Genomic DNA, 20,662 nt, shown 5'->3' on the forward strand with positions numbered 1-20,662 from the left:
AAATAACCTGCTGGCCCTTATTAGTAGTTGAAATACATTGTGTGACTGTGTCCTGTCCTGCATAGTCTGAAGGTGACAGTTACCTGGCTTCCCAGGACACCTGAAGCACCAATTGACTCATATTTAATATGAGGCTGTGAGCTTTTCCTCTTGTTCTCTGTACCATGTTATTTCATCCATTTTCCTTAACTATCCAACTGGATGTAGAGCCACCCTTCTCTATAATGTCCTCTGTATTCTTACATATGGTATCCTTTTATTTATAGAATTTTTATCTCTTGGCTTTTTTTATAATTGGAAGAAGAAATGCTTATAGGAAAGGGCATGCAAGTTAAAGTACATTTAGCTACTAAAGATAGAAGTAAAATTTACTAATAGTAAGTGCACATAGATCCCAATGAGAGCCTGCATGGACCAGAGGGGTGCAAGTGCATAGGTCCCAGCCAAGGCACCACCCAGACACCAGCAGCTTGGGCCCACAGGCCCCAGCCAAAGGCACACCTGTAAAACAGTTGTGCAGGTGCACAGGCAACAGCCAGAGGCTCATCCAGATAACACTGGTAAGTGCACACAGACCGCAACCAGAAGCCCACTCAGACACCAGTGACTAGGGTGCATACCCCCCAGCCAAAGGCCCTCCCTGACAGCAGCTATGTAGGTGGGCAGGCCCAGCCAGAGGCACACCCAGATATCATCCCAACTGTGTGCAGGCCCCAGCCAGAACCCTGCCCAGACAACAGGACAGAGCAGGGATACAGAAGGCCACCATTCTGAACCCAGGAATTGGCACAGTGGTGAGCAGCAGAGAGAAGCCCTCTCTGAGACTTGCTGAAACTTGAAGCCTACTGGGTGAGCAAAAAGCCACCTCAACAAAGGCACAGCAGGCTGCATATGTTGAAATGAGAAGACACGTACACAAGCCTCAAAACCAGACTTCTAGATCACCTAAAGCAATCCCAAAGGAAAAAGAGATGGAACAATCTGATACACAACCACCTGGACTCCCTGCACTGGCAACAAAAGAGGATCTGGAAAAAATGAAATCAGAAGTAATTTCTCAGATAACAGCAGAGATTGTGCCCATAGTGCAAGACATGATTAATAAATCTAGAAAGGACACAGATAAAAAAATAGAGGAGCTGAGGAACGTGATGGAATCCCAACATAGGAAACAAATGGAATCCATAAAACAGATGCAAACAGATCTCTAGGAGATTAAAAACTTCACTGAAAGTTTACACAGCAGAATGAGCCAATGTGAGGATAGAATTTCAGATATAGAAGAAAAGATTGCAATTAGTGACCAGGAAAAGAAAAAGTTCTTTAAAACAGTAAGGAACCATGAGAAATCAATCCAGCAGGTGCTAGATGATGCAAAGAAGAATAATATAAGACTGATCAGAGTCAATGAAGAAACAGGAGAGAGTGCAGATGACATAAAGCAACCTGTTCACAGAAGTGGTGGCAGAAAATTTCCCAAGCAGGGGAAAAGAACTTGACATACAGATAAGTGAGGCATATAGGACTCCAACTAGCCTTGATAAAAAAAAAAATCTAGACATAGGCATATAATTGTTAAGATTCCAGAAACCCAACAGAAGAACAAAATTGTACAAGCAGAGAAAAGAAACAAATCACATACAACAGCCTATCAGAATCATAGCAGATTTTTCAATACAAACCCTCAAGTAAGGAAGAGTGAAGTATTTAAAGTCCTAAAAGAAAACAACCTCCAACTTAGATTGATGTACCCTGCAAAAAAGTTTTTCAAGCCCCTTTAACTTTCAGTCTATGAATTTCTTTTTGAATTAAGTGTATTCCTTTTATGCAGCATATTGCTGGATCTTGCTTCTTGACCCATTCTGCTATTCTATTTGTTTTGACTCGTGAATTGATAACATTAACATTGATGGTTATAACTGATATATACTGACTTATCCTTGTCATGACCTTTTCCTGTTGTTGGATTCTCCCCCTTTGCATTTAATTTCTTCTCTTGCCTGATGGATTTACTCTTTGGGCTTCATAGGTTTGTGACCCTCATTGTCTTTTCCTATGATATTGTTTAAAATGTTTTGGAGTGCTGGTTTGGTATTCATGCGTTTCCTTAGGTGGTCTTTGTCATGAAAGTATCTTATTTCTCCATTGATATTGAAAGATAGTTTTGCAGGATATATCAATCATACACCCAGACCAACTGGGATTCATCCCAGGGATGTAAGGATGGTTCAACATATGCAAGTCAATAAATACAATACACTATATTAACAGAGCCAAGGACAAAAACCATATGATCATCTCAATAGATGCAGAAAAAGCATTCAACAAAATCCAACACCCATTCATGATAAAAACACTACAGAAAATTAGAATAGGGCCAGGGATTTAGCTCAGTAGTGGCATGCCTGCCTCACAAACGCAAGGTCCTGAGTTTGATCCTGGTACCAAAAAAAACCCAACAAATTGAATAGATGGTCTTTATCTTAACCTGACAAAAGCCATCTATGAAAAACCAATACCCAACATCATACTAAATGGTCAAAAACTGAAACCCTTCATGATAAAGTCAGGAACAAGACAAGGATGCCCACTATCACCAGTCCTGTTCAATATAGTTCTGGAAAAGTTAGTTACAGCAATTAGACAAGGGAAAGAAATAAAAGGTATACAGATAAGAAAAGAAGTTAAATTGTCATTATTTGCAGATGACATGATATTCTACATAGAAGACCCCAAGAACTTCCAGACTTAATAACCCAATTCAGTAGAGTACCTGGATACAAGGTCAACACACACAAAATCAATAGCTTTCCTCTACACAAACAACAGACTCACTGAGAGAGGAACTGGAAAAACAACTCTTTTCACAATAGCAGCCCAAAAAATGAAATACCTAGGAATCAATCTAACCAAAGAAATCAAAGACTGAAAACTACAGCACTCTGAAAAAAGAGGATCAAAGAGAATATCAGAAAATGGAAAGACATTCCTTGCTCCTGAGTAGGAAGAACCAATATTGTGAAAATGGCCATACTTCCAAAACTGCTATATAGATTCAATGCAATCCCAGTTGAAATGCCAATAGCAAACTTCACAGATCTGGAGAAAACAGTCAGAAAGTTCATTTGGAAAAAGAAAAGACCTAGAATAGGAAAAGCAATTCTAGGCAACAAAAACAAGATAGGGGATACCACAATTCCAAATTTGAAACTATACTACAAAGCTACTGTGATAAAAACAGCATGTTACTGGCAAACAAACAGATCCAAGGATGAGCGGAACAGATTAGAAAATGTAGAAACAACTCCAGACACACTCACCCACCTCATCTTTGATAAAGGAGCCAAACACCCTCACTGGAGGAAAGATAGACTTTTTAATAAATGGTGCTGGAAAAATTGGGTTTCAACTTGCCAAAGATTAAAACTAGACATATATCTCTCACCATACACTAAAATAAAATCAAAATGGATCAAAGATCTAAATATTAAAACAGAAACACTAAACCAGCTAGAAGATAGGTTAGGTAGAATTCTTCAAGACATTAGAGTAGGAAAAGATTTAATGAACAAAACTCCACATCACACATGAACTAACACAAAGAATCAAGAACCGGGATCTCATCTTATTAAAAGCTTCTGCACAGCAAGAGAAACTGCCAACAGCATGAAGAGACAACCCACAATGTGGGAAAAATTTTTTACCAACTATTCCTCAGACAAAGGCCTACTATCTAGAATATATGAAACAAAAATCAAACCTCCCAAATTTAAAGGCCCAATCCAAAAATGGGTATCTAAAATGAACGGACATTTCTCAGACAAAGAAGTAGAAATAGCAAATAAACATATGAAAAAATGTTCAATATCACTGGTCATTTGAGAGATGCAAATGAAAACAATGCTCAGATTCCACCTCACTCCAGAAAGAATGATTGGTATCAAGAAATCAACCAATAACAAATGTTGGTGGGGATGTGAGGAAAAAGGAACCCTTCTCCATTGTTGGTGAGAGCGTAGACTGGTGCAACCACTGTGGAAATCAGTATGGAGATACCTCAAAAAACTAAGATTAGAGGTCCCATTTGAACCAGCTATTCCCCTGCTGGGTATCTTCCTCAAAGAATTAAAAGAATCATACCACAATATATTTGCACCCATGTTTATAGCAACACAATTTGTACTAGCTAAAACTTGAAAACAGCCCAATTGCCCATCTGGAGACTGGATAAAGAAGATGTGGTGAGGTGTTTTTTTTTTCACATTTCTTATTTTTATTTCAACATTTAAAATATTCACAGGTAGAGTATTATATTCATTGGCATCTCCATGGAAGATGTACCAAACAGAACATACAAACATTCCACAATTACAGAATTATGTATTTGTGATTATGTGCATGTTTACACTACAGTTTATGTGGGAAAACACCTTTTTTAAAAAAAATTTTTGAGTGTTTCATTGTACTAATTTCCATAAAAAGTGAACCACAAAGAATTTCAGGAAATATACCTAAATATTAGTCAGCAGTTTTTTTAAATTTTGGACTTTTATAGTACTCTGTTAACATGTCTGTCAGGAACATTTCCAAAATTAATATTCAATTCTTTCTTTTTTCCCCCTCAGTAGACAAGCCAGGATGTACTTTCATTTTTTCTCCCAAGTCTTTGTTTCCATGCATATTACATAAATTAGATTGATCAGCACGGCATCTTGACTAGCTAATAATGAGATAGGAGTATTCTTCAGAAGATTTTAGGCATATATAGAAGAAAACAAGAAAAATCAAATTATAAAGAGTCTTTTTCAGTAGTTCTTTAAATAAAAGGCCAAGAATACTGGAAATTGGCCCAATACTGCTCATACTTTAAAGACAGGAAAATCGCATTAGAAAGCCCTATTAAGTATATTAAAGGGCAAAACCTGAGTATTGACATCAATTAAATTTCTTCCTAGGAAAAATCTAAGGAGTAAAATCTAAACAGAAATTAGTAGGGGCAGGGATTTAGCTCTGTGGCACCATGCCTGCCGTGCAAGTGCAAGGTCCTGAGTGATTTTTTTTTTAATGTAGTACTATTCAGCTATAAAGAATGAGAAACTGGAGACATTTATAGCTAGATGGATACACATTGAGGCCATACTTTTAAGTGAAATGAATAGGACACACATGTGTAAATAGTTTCCCTGGTTTGAGAAACTGAAAGTGTAAATGAGGATCAAAATGTATAATAGATAATGTGAAATAGGAAGATAAGGCCCCAAAAGGAAGGGGAAGTAACAGGGGTAGGGAAAAAGAAAGGAATAAATATAAGAAAAGGAAAAAATGAAAAGTTTTTGTAAATAGGGAGGAGTGGAGGGGTTGAAGGGAGGGCAGGGGAATGGGGAATAAATAAGAACCAAGGTATATCACATAAAGGTACAAATTCCCAATGATGAATGTCTTCATATTGTATACCTAAAATAAGCCAATATACTTAATAACTTTTTAAATAGTGTAGTGTTTATATATTACCTACATAATCCTTCATATGTTAAATCATCTCTAGATTACTAATAATACTTAAAAATAGGACTGTTATGTAAATATCCTTTAGGTAATAGTTATAAGGAAAAAGTGTATACTAACGCAATTTTTTCAAATGCTTTCTGTGTTTGGTTGAATTTGTGGTTGGGAAACTCAGGGATATAGAGATTCAATTGTATAGATATCATATTGTGCATATTATCTTTCACATACTTGGTTCTTTTCTGTTTCTCTCTAGTCTTCTACATATACATATGCTAGTTGTAATCATATCTGCTTGTATTTAAGGTAATTTTTTTCACTATCATTTTTGTAACTTTATTGTTTTTGCATAATATGATTGATTTTAATGGCTGTCTGATATTCCAGTACATTCATTGATAAATAAATTTTAAGTATATTTAGGTGATTTTAAATTTTAATTATTATAAATATGATTTTTAAAAGTATCTTTGTATTTAAGAACTGCATCCATCTTGTAGTCCATTAACCCATAAATTGTTGCCCTCTGAGTCTACAGTGGCAACAGAATATACAAAACTGTAGTGTACAAAACTGTAGAGTAGGCTTCCTAAGTCAAACAAATAGTGTAGTAATGTAACAAATATATACAGACAGATTTAAATCATTTCATTGTGTGTGGCTGGGAAGCAGTACTGTGTAATAAAATGCCCAATTTTGTCTCCCCCATCATGATTGCATGTCCAATAGCTAATCATCTGCAATGAAGATGCAATAATCTAAATCATGCTATGGCCTACAAGCAGTAGCAATGGCTGTAGTATCCACGGTTGTCAGCTAGTTATCAGTGGTCATAATATTTCCATAAAATGTTTACACTTCTCTCTATGTTTAATCCCACATGATTGGCTATTCACATAAGAAAGTCTTAGAATATCTAGAGTTTACTGAGACTGTGATAGAAATAACTTTTACTAGTTTGTTTATAAGGCTAATTGAGGGCTGGGGAATTTAGCTCAGTTGTTCTGCCACCTGCCTTGCAAGCGCAAGGTCCTAAGTTCAATCCCCGGTACCAAAAATAAAAAATAAAAGAAATATATATATGCCTAATTGCCTTTTTTCAATGGCATGTCAATGTTTTAAACTACTAGAGTATGAAAAGAACATCTTTTAGCCATGTCACTCAAATTAAATACCATCACTTTCTAATATTGAAGAACAGATATGTACTATGATAGCATATGTACTTCACAATAATATCTTGGTATAATAAAGCTTTATAGTTTCCTTCCTGTATAAATAAAACCCAGTGACAAATATGCTTAGATCACAGTTTCATGTATTAGTGCTCCTTGATAGAAAATAAACATGAATAATAAGTACTAAATAGGAACCTGACTACATGAACAAAAAAGAAAATGCATGCTTCATATCAAACAAATCTGCCACTAATATTAATAGCAAGCCTTGGAATTAAGCTCATTAATACATTTTCCTAAAAGAGAAATCTAATTTATCTCTTGTATTTATTCTGTTGTATGATTAATATAAAGCATAGAGGTGGATTTCTTGATCAGGAGCATGTTTTTAATGTGCATATAGCACATTTATGTAATTTTCTTACATAAACATTACAATTAAGTTCAATCAATGGTATTTCAGGTTTAAAGTTTTATAGCTGCTCTTCATTCTTTCTTCATCTTTAATCAGATCACTGAGAGAAATTCTGTACCTTAAAATTTTTCTGTGATGGAGATAAGTTGTATCTGGGTAATGGATTTTGCCTGTGAGCTTCTCTACCAGCCACTGTGCACTGAGAGGCCAAGACTGCATCACCATATTCTTAGACCTGGCATTTTTGCTTGGCATATGGTAGGCATTTTAAGTTTAGCAGTGAATGGATCTATGTCTAAGCTGTTTCTCATGCTTTTACCCTTGGTTATTGGTACCATCCATTCCATCTCCTAAATTAAAAACGCTGGTTTCAGAGTTCTCCCTCTGCCCCAGTCTAAGCATCTATTGATTGGGGCTTTCCTCACTACCTTTTTCTCCATTCAGGGCTGCCACTGTCTTCATTTACAGTTTTAGAATTTTTTTCTATGGTATTTCACTGGCCCTCTCTCCAATGCATTCTTTTCAGGGATTCTAGAGTTACTTAAAACACACATGTAATCAAGCCCCTTAAATACCCTGAACAACTACACACTGACTCTAAGGTGACTTCCAAACACCCCAGCATTTCAATGCACAATCTTAGTGGGATCAAATAAACTTCTATTTTCAGAGGGAATTTTTTAGTTTTCTTCACACATACATTAGTCATGCCTCAGAATCTGTATGTGTTTTAGCCTTTGTGCCTAAAATACTCTTCTCTCTTCCTAGGAAAGAACTTCTACTCTTCCTTTAAGTTAGGAGTTCAAAAACTTTTTGGCACTAGGGACAAATTTCTTGGAAGACAATTTTTACACAGGCTGAAATGGGGTGGTTTCAGATGAACATGTAACCTTGATCCATCCCATGAGCCATTCACAGTAGGGTTGGGGCTCCTACAAGCATTTTATATGCTTGCAGATCTGATAGGAGGCAAAGCTCAGGCAGTAATGGAAGCCATGGGGAATGGCTGTAAACACAGATGAAGTTTCATTTGTTTACCTGCTTCTCACCTTCTGTGGTGTGGCCTGGTTCCTAACAGGCTGGGGGGATTGAAGACTTCTGCTGTGAGTGTTGTTTTTCCTTTCTTTTTTTTTTAAGTTTTTATTAGTATATTTTTATAGTACATAGTGACTACATTTCTTGTGGAGAATTGGTACATGTAAATAACACATCTTAATTCCTTTGTTCATCCCCTTTCCCCCCTCCATCTCTTGATCCTTGACATATTGTCAAGTCATGTATTAGAGCAAGGTGCTTAAATAACATTTGTACAATAGTACTTTGAGAAAGTGTAAGGTAGGAAATGGCTTTTTGCAAATTCTCATTCCTTAAATTGTTTTTCAGCTTCCTACTAAAATAAAATTAGATAACTTTTTTGAATGCTTCCTCAAACATTTTCTATAATAATAATAAAAAATCCTGTGCTGGGCTTTCCATAAGTTGTGCTACATTAATGACTTAGAGCAGCTCCCTAATCTGTTATTTCTTCCTCCTAGTTGACCTTAGCTGATAAAAATATCCATAAACTCATTGAAGTCAGTGGCATGCCTGGCTTTCTCAGACAAAACTCCACATGATCACATATAGGCAGCCTCAGTGAGGCTGATGCCATGCATCAAGCAGTAGGTAATGAGTCCTTGTGCAGAGTGAAGCTCTTGTCACTGAACAATAAAGCATATAGTACCAGCAATAAAACACAGGGCTGGGAAATTTAAGAAGATTCTGCTGAACTAGAGAGAATGGTGCCTTTTGTGATACTGACACATATTATAAAATGATAATCAATTTATTTTGGATTCTAATGAATAAAGAGTATAAGGATTAAGACTAAAGCTATTTGAACAGGTCAGTGATTTTATAAATTCCTCCAACACATCCTCGTGTTTGATTGAATTGAAATTAGGATGGGATGATGTGTGTTTTGCCTTAAACAAAGACTTGGCAAGATATCTGCCCTGCATAACATGACAGATGCACTTGAATTGACCTAACATGGTCATATTTTTGATGTAGTCAGATACAGGAGAGAAATTTTGATATTCTTATATTAAGCTGAAAAGTTATTGATTCTATTTAAAAATGTATGGGCAAGGAAAAATTCATATAGTGATTTCTAATCTTCTGTGTATGCAGAAATAATATAAAACAATACTAGGAACAAGTACCGCAAATGAAAAGGTTCAAATGTATTTTTCCCAAAGTTAAAAAATTCTGTATTGCAATAGTTTACATCTTATAAATTACAGTAATCATTCAAAATTTATTGATGTTTTTAGTATGATGAAAACAGGTTTAAAATATTTTTTAAACAAAAAAGTTTAAAACAAGAAAATATTGAAATTATAACTATTTAAAATGTAAAAATACTATATTAATTTGTATGTGCTTTTTTCCATATCATGTTTCTTTTGACAAACGTACATAATTATAACATAAAACCATTTCTTTCCTAGACATTATTAATTCCTTAAGAATAAAACAAATTATCTTAATTTTTAAGAATGGACTAATTATGTAATGATGTATATTTCTATTGGTTCATTGTTTAAAAGAGAGGAATAGGCATCCCGCTGCTCCCAGCTCAAGGAAGGGGCTTCTGAGCTACCATCCCACCACTCCTGGCTTAAAGGAAGGGCCTTCCAGGCCACTCCCTGTCCTGCCACTCCCAGCCCAGAGGAAGGGGCTTCTGAGCCACTGTCCCACCACTCCCAGCTCAGAGGAGGTGAGCCATGTGGGCACCAACAACTCCCCCCCCCACCCAGCGTCGAAATGAGAAGACACATCAATAAGTCTCAAAACCAGACTTTGAGATCACCTACAGCAATCCCAAAGGGAAATGAGATGGAACACTCTGATACTCAACCACCTGGACCCCCCGAACTGGAAAAAAAAGAGGATCTGGAAAAAATGAAATCAGAACTACTTTCTCAGATAACAGCAGGGATTGTCCTCATAGTGCAAGACTTGATTAATAAATCTAGAGAGGAGCTGAGGAACATGATGGAATCCCAACATAGGAAAAAAATGGAATCCATAAAACACATGCAAATAGATTTCCAGGAGATCAAAAACTCCATTGAAAGTCAACACAGCAGAAAGAGCCAATGTGAGGACAGAATTTCACATATAGAAGATAAGATTGCAATTAGTGACCAGGAAAAGAAAAATTCCTTCAAAATTGTAAGGAACCACGAGAAATCAATCCAGCAGCTGCTAGATGATACAGAGAAAAATAACATCAGACTGATCGGAGTCAAAAAAGAAACAGGAGAGAGTGCAGATGACATTAAAAAAACTGTTCACAGAATTCCCCTAGCCACCTGTAGATCTTGCTGGTGTCACAGGGGAAGCAAGTCCTGCTCCCTGGAGCAAGAACAGTCAAGTGACATTTCCTGGATGTATATATCATCATTTCTTGGGATACCCTTGACCAAAGATGCAGATTTCTAAGTAAAAATTTAAGGCAGATCCAGAAGATACTAAAGACAGAGCATCTCAGTTATTGGATGTTCCTGAAGTAGAGGAAAATGACAAAGGCCCAGGAGTCACTGACCCTGGAAGATGTGGCTGTGAGGTTCACCTGGGAGGAGTGGCAGCTCCTGAGCCCTACTCAGAAGGACCTGTACCAGGATGTGATGCTGGAGAACTACAGCAGCCTTGTGTCAGTGGTGTTTCAAGCCAGCAGGCCAGATGTCCTCTCCATGTTGGAACAAGGAGAGCCACTGTGGACATTAGAAGATGAAATCCACAATCAAACCCATCTGGGACATACCGTTGACCGCCCTCTGCCATGTGAGAACACAGCAAGAAGACACCACAGACACTCCCTGTTTAACAACAGAGCTCCATTTATGCAGCTAGGATGTTAAATGAATTGGTTGGTAAATGAGGAATTGTATATACTATAGTATGTACATTACAGTATTCAGAACAAAGAATTGTCAAAGGAAACTCCAGTTTGATGACTTGGCTTTTATTTGTATAACTCTTACACACAGTACTGTAATATATAACAACATAAAACTACAAACACTATACAGTAGAAGCAAAAATTACAGTACTATATATGTATACTATATATACATACTATATACACTATATATACAGTACTATTTTATATATATATATATATATATATATAAACCAGGTGTACTGAACAAAAAAAAGAAATTGAAGCTTCATAAACAAGATGTACAGAACTGTATGAAAAAAAGACAGATTGTAAATACATTAAACAGGTCATTAAATGAGAGGGTCTAACCTTGTGATTATAATTGATAAGTATAACACATAGTATAAAAGACTGAACTTAGAAACAAGCATCTTTCTGGAGCAAAGATTGAAGCAAAAACAGGAGAGATCTTCAGAAATTGAGAAAGCTGATGATCATCTGCAGCAGCAATTGGAAAACCAAAAAAGGCCAAAGAGGGTGGAACAATGTTACTAACAGAATGCGCTTGGAAATGTTCAGAGGTGCAAACATCATTTTCCTTTAAGGCCAAATCATGACATGTTTGATTTACATGGAAAAATTTTGTAACTATATTTAGGTTTATCCAACCAGAGCAGAAGATATACCATAAAAGAGCTTGCTGAGTTAAATGCAGATAGGAGCTCCTTTCTCTGTGATACTCATGAGCAAACTCACTAAAGTTAAATCTCATGAAAGTAGAAAACCTACCAACACCGAGTCACAATTCCTTAAAGTCCAACAAACATATAAAATAGAGAAAGCCCATGAATGTGCTAAATGTGGAGAAGATTTCCTCAAGAAGTCTCAGCTCACATAACATAAGAAAATTCATTTAGGACAGAAACCCCACGAATGTAATACCTGTGGGAAAACCTGCAAGAAGTTCAACCTCACTGAACATCAGAGTGTACACAAGAGAGAGAAACCCCATGAATGTGGTAAATGTTGGGAAAGTCTTCTTTAGGAAATCTCAGCTTACTCAGCATCAGAAAATACATACAGGAAATAAGGCCCATGTGTGCCCCGAATGTGGGAAAAGTTTTGCCAGGAAATCACTGCTCATTGTGCATATGTGAATTCATATGGGAGAGAGACCTTATTTATGTAGTGAATGTGGAAAAGAGTTCATTCAGAAGGGCAATCTTATGATACATCAACAAATTCACACAGGAGAGAAACCCTACAGATGTACTGACTGTGGTAAAGCCTTCACCCAGAAGATCTGCCTCATAGCACATCAGAGATACCACACAGGAAAGACGTCCTTTGTATGCACTGAGTGTGGACAATCCTGTTCACAGAAGTCAGTTCTCATTAGACACGAGAGAATTCTCTCTGGAGAGAAACCCTATAAATGCAGTGACTGTGGGAAAGCCTTCATTACGAAAGCGAAACTCATTACCCATCATAGAACTCATACAGGAGAGAAACCCTATGGATGTGATGAGTGCAAGAAAGCCTACTGTTATATGTCTTGACTTGTTAAACATAAGAGAACACAACAGGAAGAAATGCAGTGATTAAATGAAGGTAGAAAATTCTACAGTGAGTCACACCTTATTGGACAGTAGTACACTCCTACAAAGGAGAAACTCTGTTGATGTAACTGTGCAAATATCTTCCATGACCCTTGATATGTCAGACATCAGTGGGCTCCTAGCAAATAGGAGTGTGGTTCCTGTGGGACAGCCAATGGCCAGATGTCCACCCTCAGGAGAAAATAGAGGATTTGCACCAAAGAGAAACCTTATGAATTAGTGAATGTGGTTGTGCCTCCAGTCATTAATTATGTATTATTTTATGTCACAAAAATGTAGGGGGAAAAAAAACCCCCATATATTCACTGTAGAAAAGCCTTGCTGAATATTTGCTTAAGTGTCACCTTTGAAATCCTGTGAATAGAGAAACTAGGAAAGCCTTTTCTGAAATAATGGACCTTATTGTGAATAATCACCATGGAATATCACAGAGCATGTAATGGTGTAATGACTGTGAGGAAACCTTTACCCTCAAGAGGTGGTGTTATATACTGGAGAGAAATTGGGAAGGTAGTAACCGGCAGGGCCTAAAGTGGCATCTTCTGCCTTTCTCAGCAGATAAAATCATACAGAAAAAACTGAACACACTAACTGTGGAGTGCCTTCAGTAAAAATATTACAATAATTTTGAACCAAACAAGTCCTGTGAAAGGAAGAATGTTTAAGCTTTCTCTTAATTTCCATCCTCATACTGGATAAGATACCTTGAAACATATCCCTATAGACTATGCCAGTGATTCCATAATTAAAAGAGCCTCAGGGATTGGGAGTACAGCTCTAATACAGCACTTGCCCTTGCCCACTATGCCCAAAGTCCTGTATTTGATCCCCAGAACTGGAAAAATAAATAAGCGTCTGCTTCACACACACACAAAAAAAACAACAAAAAACTGTTCACAGAAGTAATAGCAGAAAACTTGCCAAGCAGGCGAAAAGAACTGGACATAGAGATAAGTGAGGCATATAGGACTCCAAATAGCCTTAATCAAAAAAAAAAAAATCTACACATAGGCATATAATTGTTAAGATTCCAGAAACCCAACAGAAGAACAAAGTTCTACAAGCAGTTAGAGAAAAGAAACAAATCACATACAAAGGAAAGCCCATCAGAATAACAGCAGACTTCTCAACACAAACCATCAAGGCAAGAAGAGCTTGGAGTGATGTATTCCAAGCTATAAAAGAAAACAGCCTCCCACCCAGATTGATGTGCCCTGCAAAATTAACTTTCAAAATTGATGGAGAAATAAGATACTTTCATGACAAAGAGCACCTTAGGAACTTCGTGAATACCAAACCAGAACTCTAAAAAATTTTAGACAATATCCTAGGAACAGACAATGAGGACCACAACCCCAGGAACCAAAGCAGAATAAACCCATCAGGCATGACAAGAAAATAAATGTAAAGGGGGAGAACTCAACAAAAAGAAAAAGTCATGACAATGATAAGTCAATACATTTCAGTTATAACCATCAATGTTAATGGTCTCAATTCACCAATCAAAAGAAATAGACTGGCAGAATGGGTCAAAAAGCAAAATCCAACAATATGCTGCATACAAGAAATACACTTACTTCAAAATGAAACTCATAGACTGAAAGTTAAAGGGGGGGAAAACAATACACCATGCCAAGGGAACCCAAAAAAAAGCAGGAGTAGCTATCCTCTTTGCAGATCAAGTAGATTTCAAACCGTTACTGATTAAGAGGCACAAAGAAGGACACTACATACTTGTAAAGGGAACAATCCAACAGGAAGAGATGACAATCATAAATATCTATGCACAAAACACTAGTGCTTCCAACTATATAAAATAAATACTAACGGGCATCAAAAGTCATATATGCGAGCCAGTCCCAGAACCCAGAAGGAAGGTCCCCACCTCCATCCCAGGCTCCCAGGGCAGAGAAGTTCAGCTGGTCCCAGAACCCGGAAGGAAGCTCCCCATCTCCATCCCAGGCTCCTAAGGCAGAGAAGGTGAGCCGGTCCCAGCACCCAGAAGGAAGTTCCCCCACCGCCATCCCAAGCTCCTAGGGCAGAGAAGGTGAGCCACGTGAGCAGCAGAGGAACACCCCCGCCCCCGTGGAAATGAGAAAACACATAAACAAGCCTCAAAAACAGAGTTCCAGATCACCTACAGCAACCTCAAAGGGAAACGAGATGGAACAATCTCATACTCAACCACCTGGACTCTCTGAACTGGCAACAAAAGAGGATCTGGGAAAAATGAAATCAGAAATAATTACTCAGATAACAGCAAAGATTTTGCTCATGGTGCAAGACACGATTAATAAATCTACAGAGGACACAGATTAAAAAAATAGAGGATCTGAGGAACATGATGGAATCCCAACATAGGAAACAAATGGAATCCATAAAACAGGTACAAACAGATTTCCAAGAGATTAAAAACTCCATCAAAAGTCTGCGCAGCAGAATGAACCAATGTGAGGATAGAATTTCACATATAGAAGATAAGATTGCAACTAGTGAGGAGGAAAAGAAAAATTGCTTTAAAATTGTAAGGGAACACGAGAAGTCAATCCAGCAGCTGCTAGATGATGAAAAGAAGAATAACATAAGACTGATTGGAGTCAATGAAGAAAGAGGAGAGAGTGCAGATGACATAAAAAATCTGTTCACAGAAGTGATGGCAGAAAACTTCCCAAGGAGGGGAAAAGAACTTGACATACACATAAGTGAGGCATATAGGACTCCAGCTAGCCTTAATCAAAAAAAATCTACACGTAGGCATACAATGGTTAGGATTCCAGAAATCCAACAGAAGAACAAAATTCTACAAGCAGTGAGAGAAAAGAAACAAATCACATACAAAGGAAAGCCCATCAGAATCACAGCAGACTTCTCAATACAAACCCTCAAGGCAAGAAGAGCTTGGAGTGATGCATTTCAAGCCCTGAAGGAAAACAGCCTCCAACCCAGATAGACGTACCCTGCAAAACTATCTTTCAAAATTGATGGAGAAATAAGATACTTTCATGATAAAGAGCACCTCAGGAACTTCATGAATACCAAACTGGCACTCCAAAAAATTTTAGACAATACCCTAGGAAAAGACAATGAGGATCACAACCCCAGGAAACCCAGCAGAAGGAATCCATTGGGCATGACAAATTAAAGGCAAAGGGGGAGAATCCAACAAAAAGAAAAAGCCATGACAAGGCTTTAAAAACTTTTAACTTCATCTCCCTAATGAGTGTATAATTCAATCTTATTATTGTACTGACTAGTAGTTTTCTGATTCTAGAGTTGCACACCGTTGCTTGTGCTTTACTGGCTATTTATCATCTTCTTGTGTCTACATTTTAATTGGGTTGTCTATTAATGAGCCCTAAGAATACTTTATATATTCTGGTCATAGGTTATATGTATTCTAAATATGGTCTGTTTAAGGACTACTTTTCATTTTAATGATGTCATTTAAAGTTCTAAATTTTGATGGAATCTCATTTATCAATTTTTTTCTTTTATACATCATGGTTTTTGTATCCTAGGTAGTTTTTGCCTACCCTGAATTCATAAATATTTTCCCTTATAATTTCTTCTTAAAGTTTCATACTTTTAGGCTTTCATACTTAGGTTCATAGATCCCTTCAAGCTATTTTCATGTATGGAAAAAAGGGTTGAGGTTAATTTTTTATATATGGATACCAGGTGTTCTAGTGCCATTTGCTGAAAACACTATCTCTTCCTCGGCTCTTGAATCGAGTTTATATTCTATAAAATGCTAATGTTAAATAATCTTTCAAAACTCAGTGGACCATATATGTGTGGTTCTATTTCTAGATTCTCTGTTTTATTCCAATGATCTATATGTCTTTCCTTACACCAACACTGCCTTGATTACTGTATCTTTAGAAGAACTCTTAAAATTAGGTACTAAACATCTTCCAATACTGTTTTTGTTTTTAACTTTTCTAGGTCCTTTGTACTCCTACATAACTTTTAAATTTCAATATCCAATTCTTCATTTATAGCAAGTATACACAGACCTGAATTTTTATATATACCTTGTGTTTTCTAATCCTGCTAAATTCAACTACAAATTCTAGGGGCTCCTAGAGATTTCTTAGTATTTTCTCTGTAGATGATCATTTCATCTACATATAAAGATTTTGCTTCTGCTGTGCCAATCCTATCCTAGTTGTATCATTTTATTGCCAGACTATTTTGTTAGGGACTAGGTTTCAAAGTTTAATGGCCAGATAAAGAGTAAGCATATCTGCCCTTGTTTCCCACCTTAAGGAGAAAGCATTGTATCTTCTCCATTTATATAAGGAATTCTCACTGAAAGTATGGAGAACATGTCTACATGTCTTTAATCTGTTCAGAAATTTCTGTTCTACTTCTAGTCTCCTGATAGCTCATACCATGAACAGCTGTAGAATTTAGTCCAATATTTTTTCTCCAACTAGTGACAGGATCATATGGCTTTTTCCTTTCCTCTGTTAAAATGATGACTTTTGGGGGTGGATCTTCCAATGCTGAACCAACACTGCCATCCCTATAACAAAAACACTTTCTACATCCTGCCAGATCTGACTTCCAATAGTTTGTTTTGTTAAACAAATTTCTATCTATGTTCATACTTTTTTCTTCTATTATCTTTATCCAGTTTTAGGATTAACATAATGTTGAGTTCCTAAAATGAGGGGAGATGTGCTCCTTCTTTTTTCTGCTTTAATTGTTTGATATAATTTATCAGTTAAAATATTTATGAGCCTGCTGTTGTCATATAGGTAAGTTTTCAAGCGAGGAATATCCTTTCTTTAATAGGTGCTATTCAAATTTTACATTTCCTCCAGAGTTAGTTTCATTAATTTGTCTTCCAAGAAACTTCTTAGAAGTTGTCAAATTTATTTCCAAAAAGATTTTTGTAATATGCTTTCTATATCCTTTAAAATTCTGTAAAATCTGTGGTAATGTCTTGTGGATCTTAATATTGTTATTTAAAAAATGTATAACTGATATTGTGTAACAGGAATAAAAGGTCTAAAAGAGCAGGGGAATTGGGAGGGGTAGGGGAAGGGGAAAAAGAGAAAGGAAAAAATATGCGAAGAGGAAAAAAAAATGGAAACAAGGTCTTTGCAAATAGGGAAGGGTGGAGGGGGTGAAGGGAGGGCAAGGGAAGGGGAAAAATAATAAGAACCAAGAGAATCATGTAATGGTACAAGATCCCAATGATGAATGTAACTGTATTGTATACCAAAAATGTACCAATAAACTTAATGGGGAAAAAAAGTCCTATATGCACTAATACAATTGTAGTGGGGGACCTCAACACCCCACTGTCACAAATAGATAGATCAACTAGACTAAAAATAAGTAATGAAATACGAGAACTCAAATGAACTCTTGAACAAATGGACTTAACAGATGTTTACAAAGTGTTCCACCCCACAAAATCAGAATACACATTCTTTTCAGTTGCACATGGGTCATTCTCAAAAATAGACCACATAATAACTCATAGAACATGTTTAAGTAAGTGCAAAGGAATTTAAGTTATCCCTTATAAATTATCAGACCATAGTGCAATGAAATTGGAGATCAATAGCAAAAGAAACTGGAAAAACTGCATAAACACGTGGAAATTGAACAACACATTTCTGAACAACCAATAGGTCACAGAAGAAATTAAAGAAGAAAACAGACAGTTCCTTCAATTAAATGACAATGACAATACAACATATCAGAATCTATGGGACACAATGAAAGCAGTCTTATGAGGGAAATTCATAGCAGTGAATAGGCATATTAGGAAAACAGAACGAGCCCACTTAAGCAACCTGATGCTGAACCTCAAGCTTCTAGAAAAAGAAGAGCAGGACAAACCCAAAGCTCATACAAGGGAGCAAATTATAATGATCAAAGGAGAAATCAATGCAATGGAGACTAAGAGAATGATACAAAAAATCAATGAAGCCAAGAGTTGGTTCTTCAAAAGAATCAACAAAATTGACAAACCCTTAGCCAAACTTATAAGAAAAAGGAAAGAAAAGGCCCAAATCCATCCAATTAGGAATGAAAAGGGTGAAATTACAACAGACCCAGCAAAAATCCAGAGGATCATCAATACCTACTTCCAGGATCTATGCGCCAATAAGATGGACAACACAGAAGAAATGGACAGATTCCTAGGTACATATGAATTACCAAAGTTGAATGAAGAAGACCTAAAAATTCTAAACAACCCAATATCAATCAATGAAATTGAAAATGTAATTAAAAACTTATCAACTCAGAAAAGCCCAGGTCCTGATGGCTTCAATGCTGAATTCTATAAGACATTTATACAGGAACTAGTGCCACTACTGTTTAAACTCTTCAATGAAATTGAAAGGGAAGCAATACTCCCAAATTCATTTCTGGAAGCAAGCATCACCTTGATTCCCCAAAGCAGAGAAAGACCCAACTGAAAAAGAGAACTATAGGCCAATCTCACTAATGAACATAGATGCAAAAATCCTTAATAAGATACTGACAAATAGAATGCAGAACATCATGAAGAAGATCATAAACCCTAATCAAGTGGGATTCATCCTAGTGATGCAGGGATGGTTCAACATACACAAATCAATCAATGTAATACTCTATATCAATAGAGCCAAGGACAAAAACCATATGATTATCTCCATAGACACAGAAAAAGCATTTGACAAAATCCAACATGCATTTATGATAAAAACCCTACAAAAAATTGGAACAGTCGGTCTGTATCTCAAACTGATAAAAGGCATCTATGAAAAACTAACAGCCAGTATCATACTAAATGGTCCAAAACTGAAATTCTTCACACAAAAATGAGGAACTAGACAAGGATGTCCAATATCACCACTCTTGTTCAATATACTTTTGGAAACATTAGCCATGGCAATTAGACAAGAAAAGCAACAGAAGGAATAAAGATAGGTAATGAAGAAGTTAAATTGTCATTATTTGCAGATGACATGATACTCTATATAGAAGACCCCAAGAACTCCACCAAAAGTCTTCTAGACTTAGCAACCAAATTCAGTAGAGTAACTGGATACAAGGTCAACACACAAAAATCAATAGCTTTCCTCTACACCAATGACAGACTCACTGAGACAGAAATAGGGCAAATAATTCCTTTCACAATAGCATCCAAAAAACTGAAATACCTAGGAATCATCCTAACAAAAGAAATCAAAGAACTCTTCTTTGAAAACTATAGCACTCTGAAAAGATAGATTGAAGATGATATCAGAAAATGCACAGACATCCCCTGCTCCTGGGTAGGATGGATCAATATAGTAAAAATGGCCATACTGCCAAAACTGCTATACAGATTCACTGCAATTCCAATTGAGATTCCAGTAGCATACTTCACAGAGCTTGAGAAAACAATCCAAAAATTGATTTGGAATAAGAAGAGACCCAGAATAGCAAAAGCAATTTGAGGTAATAGAGACATGGCACGGGGTATCACAATCCCCAACCTGCAACTATACTACAAAGCTACTGTGATAAAAACAGCATGGTACTGGCAAAAAAACAGACCTGAAGACCAGTGGAACAGATTAGAAGATGCAGAAACAATGCCAGACACATTCAGCCATCTCATCTTTGACAAAGGAGCCAAACACCCTCACTGGAGGAAAGATAGCCTCTTTAATAAATGGTGCTGGAAAAATTGGGTTTCACCTTGCCAAAGATTAAAACTAGACCTATATCTCTCACCATGTACTAAACTAAAATCAAAATGGATTAAAGATCTGAGTATTAAAATAGAAATGCTGAACTGGCTGAAACAAAGGTTAGGTAGAACTCTTGAAGATATTGATGCAGGAAAAGATTTTATTAACAAAACCTCAGTTGTCCATGAACTAGAAAAAACAATCAACAAGTGGGATCTCTTCTTATTAAAAAGCTTCTACACAGCAAGAGAAACCACCAGCAGTGTGAAGAGACAACCCACATTGTTGGAAAAAATTTTCACCTGCTGTTCCTCAGACAAAGACCTACT

At 36.6% G+C, this 20,662-nt stretch overlaps 1 protein-coding gene and 1 pseudogene across 1 annotated transcript in view; both read left to right on the forward strand.

Annotated features, from left to right (window-relative positions):
• The window catches only part of LOC101715695 (immunoglobulin-binding protein 1), a 59,449-nt gene that overhangs the window by 7,250 nt on the left and 31,537 nt on the right, over positions 1 to 20,662 (forward strand). The gene's annotated exons all lie outside the window — the stretch shown is intronic.
• On the forward strand, positions 10,271 to 12,074 carry LOC101697461 (zinc finger protein 649-like; annotated as a pseudogene).

The sequence above is a fragment of the Heterocephalus glaber genome, unplaced genomic scaffold (assembly GCF_053883595.1).
Source record: "Heterocephalus glaber isolate CG9 unplaced genomic scaffold, H.glaber_assembly_v1.0 deba00001457, whole genome shotgun sequence".
NCBI classification, from domain to species: domain Eukaryota; kingdom Metazoa; phylum Chordata; class Mammalia; order Rodentia; family Bathyergidae; genus Heterocephalus; species Heterocephalus glaber.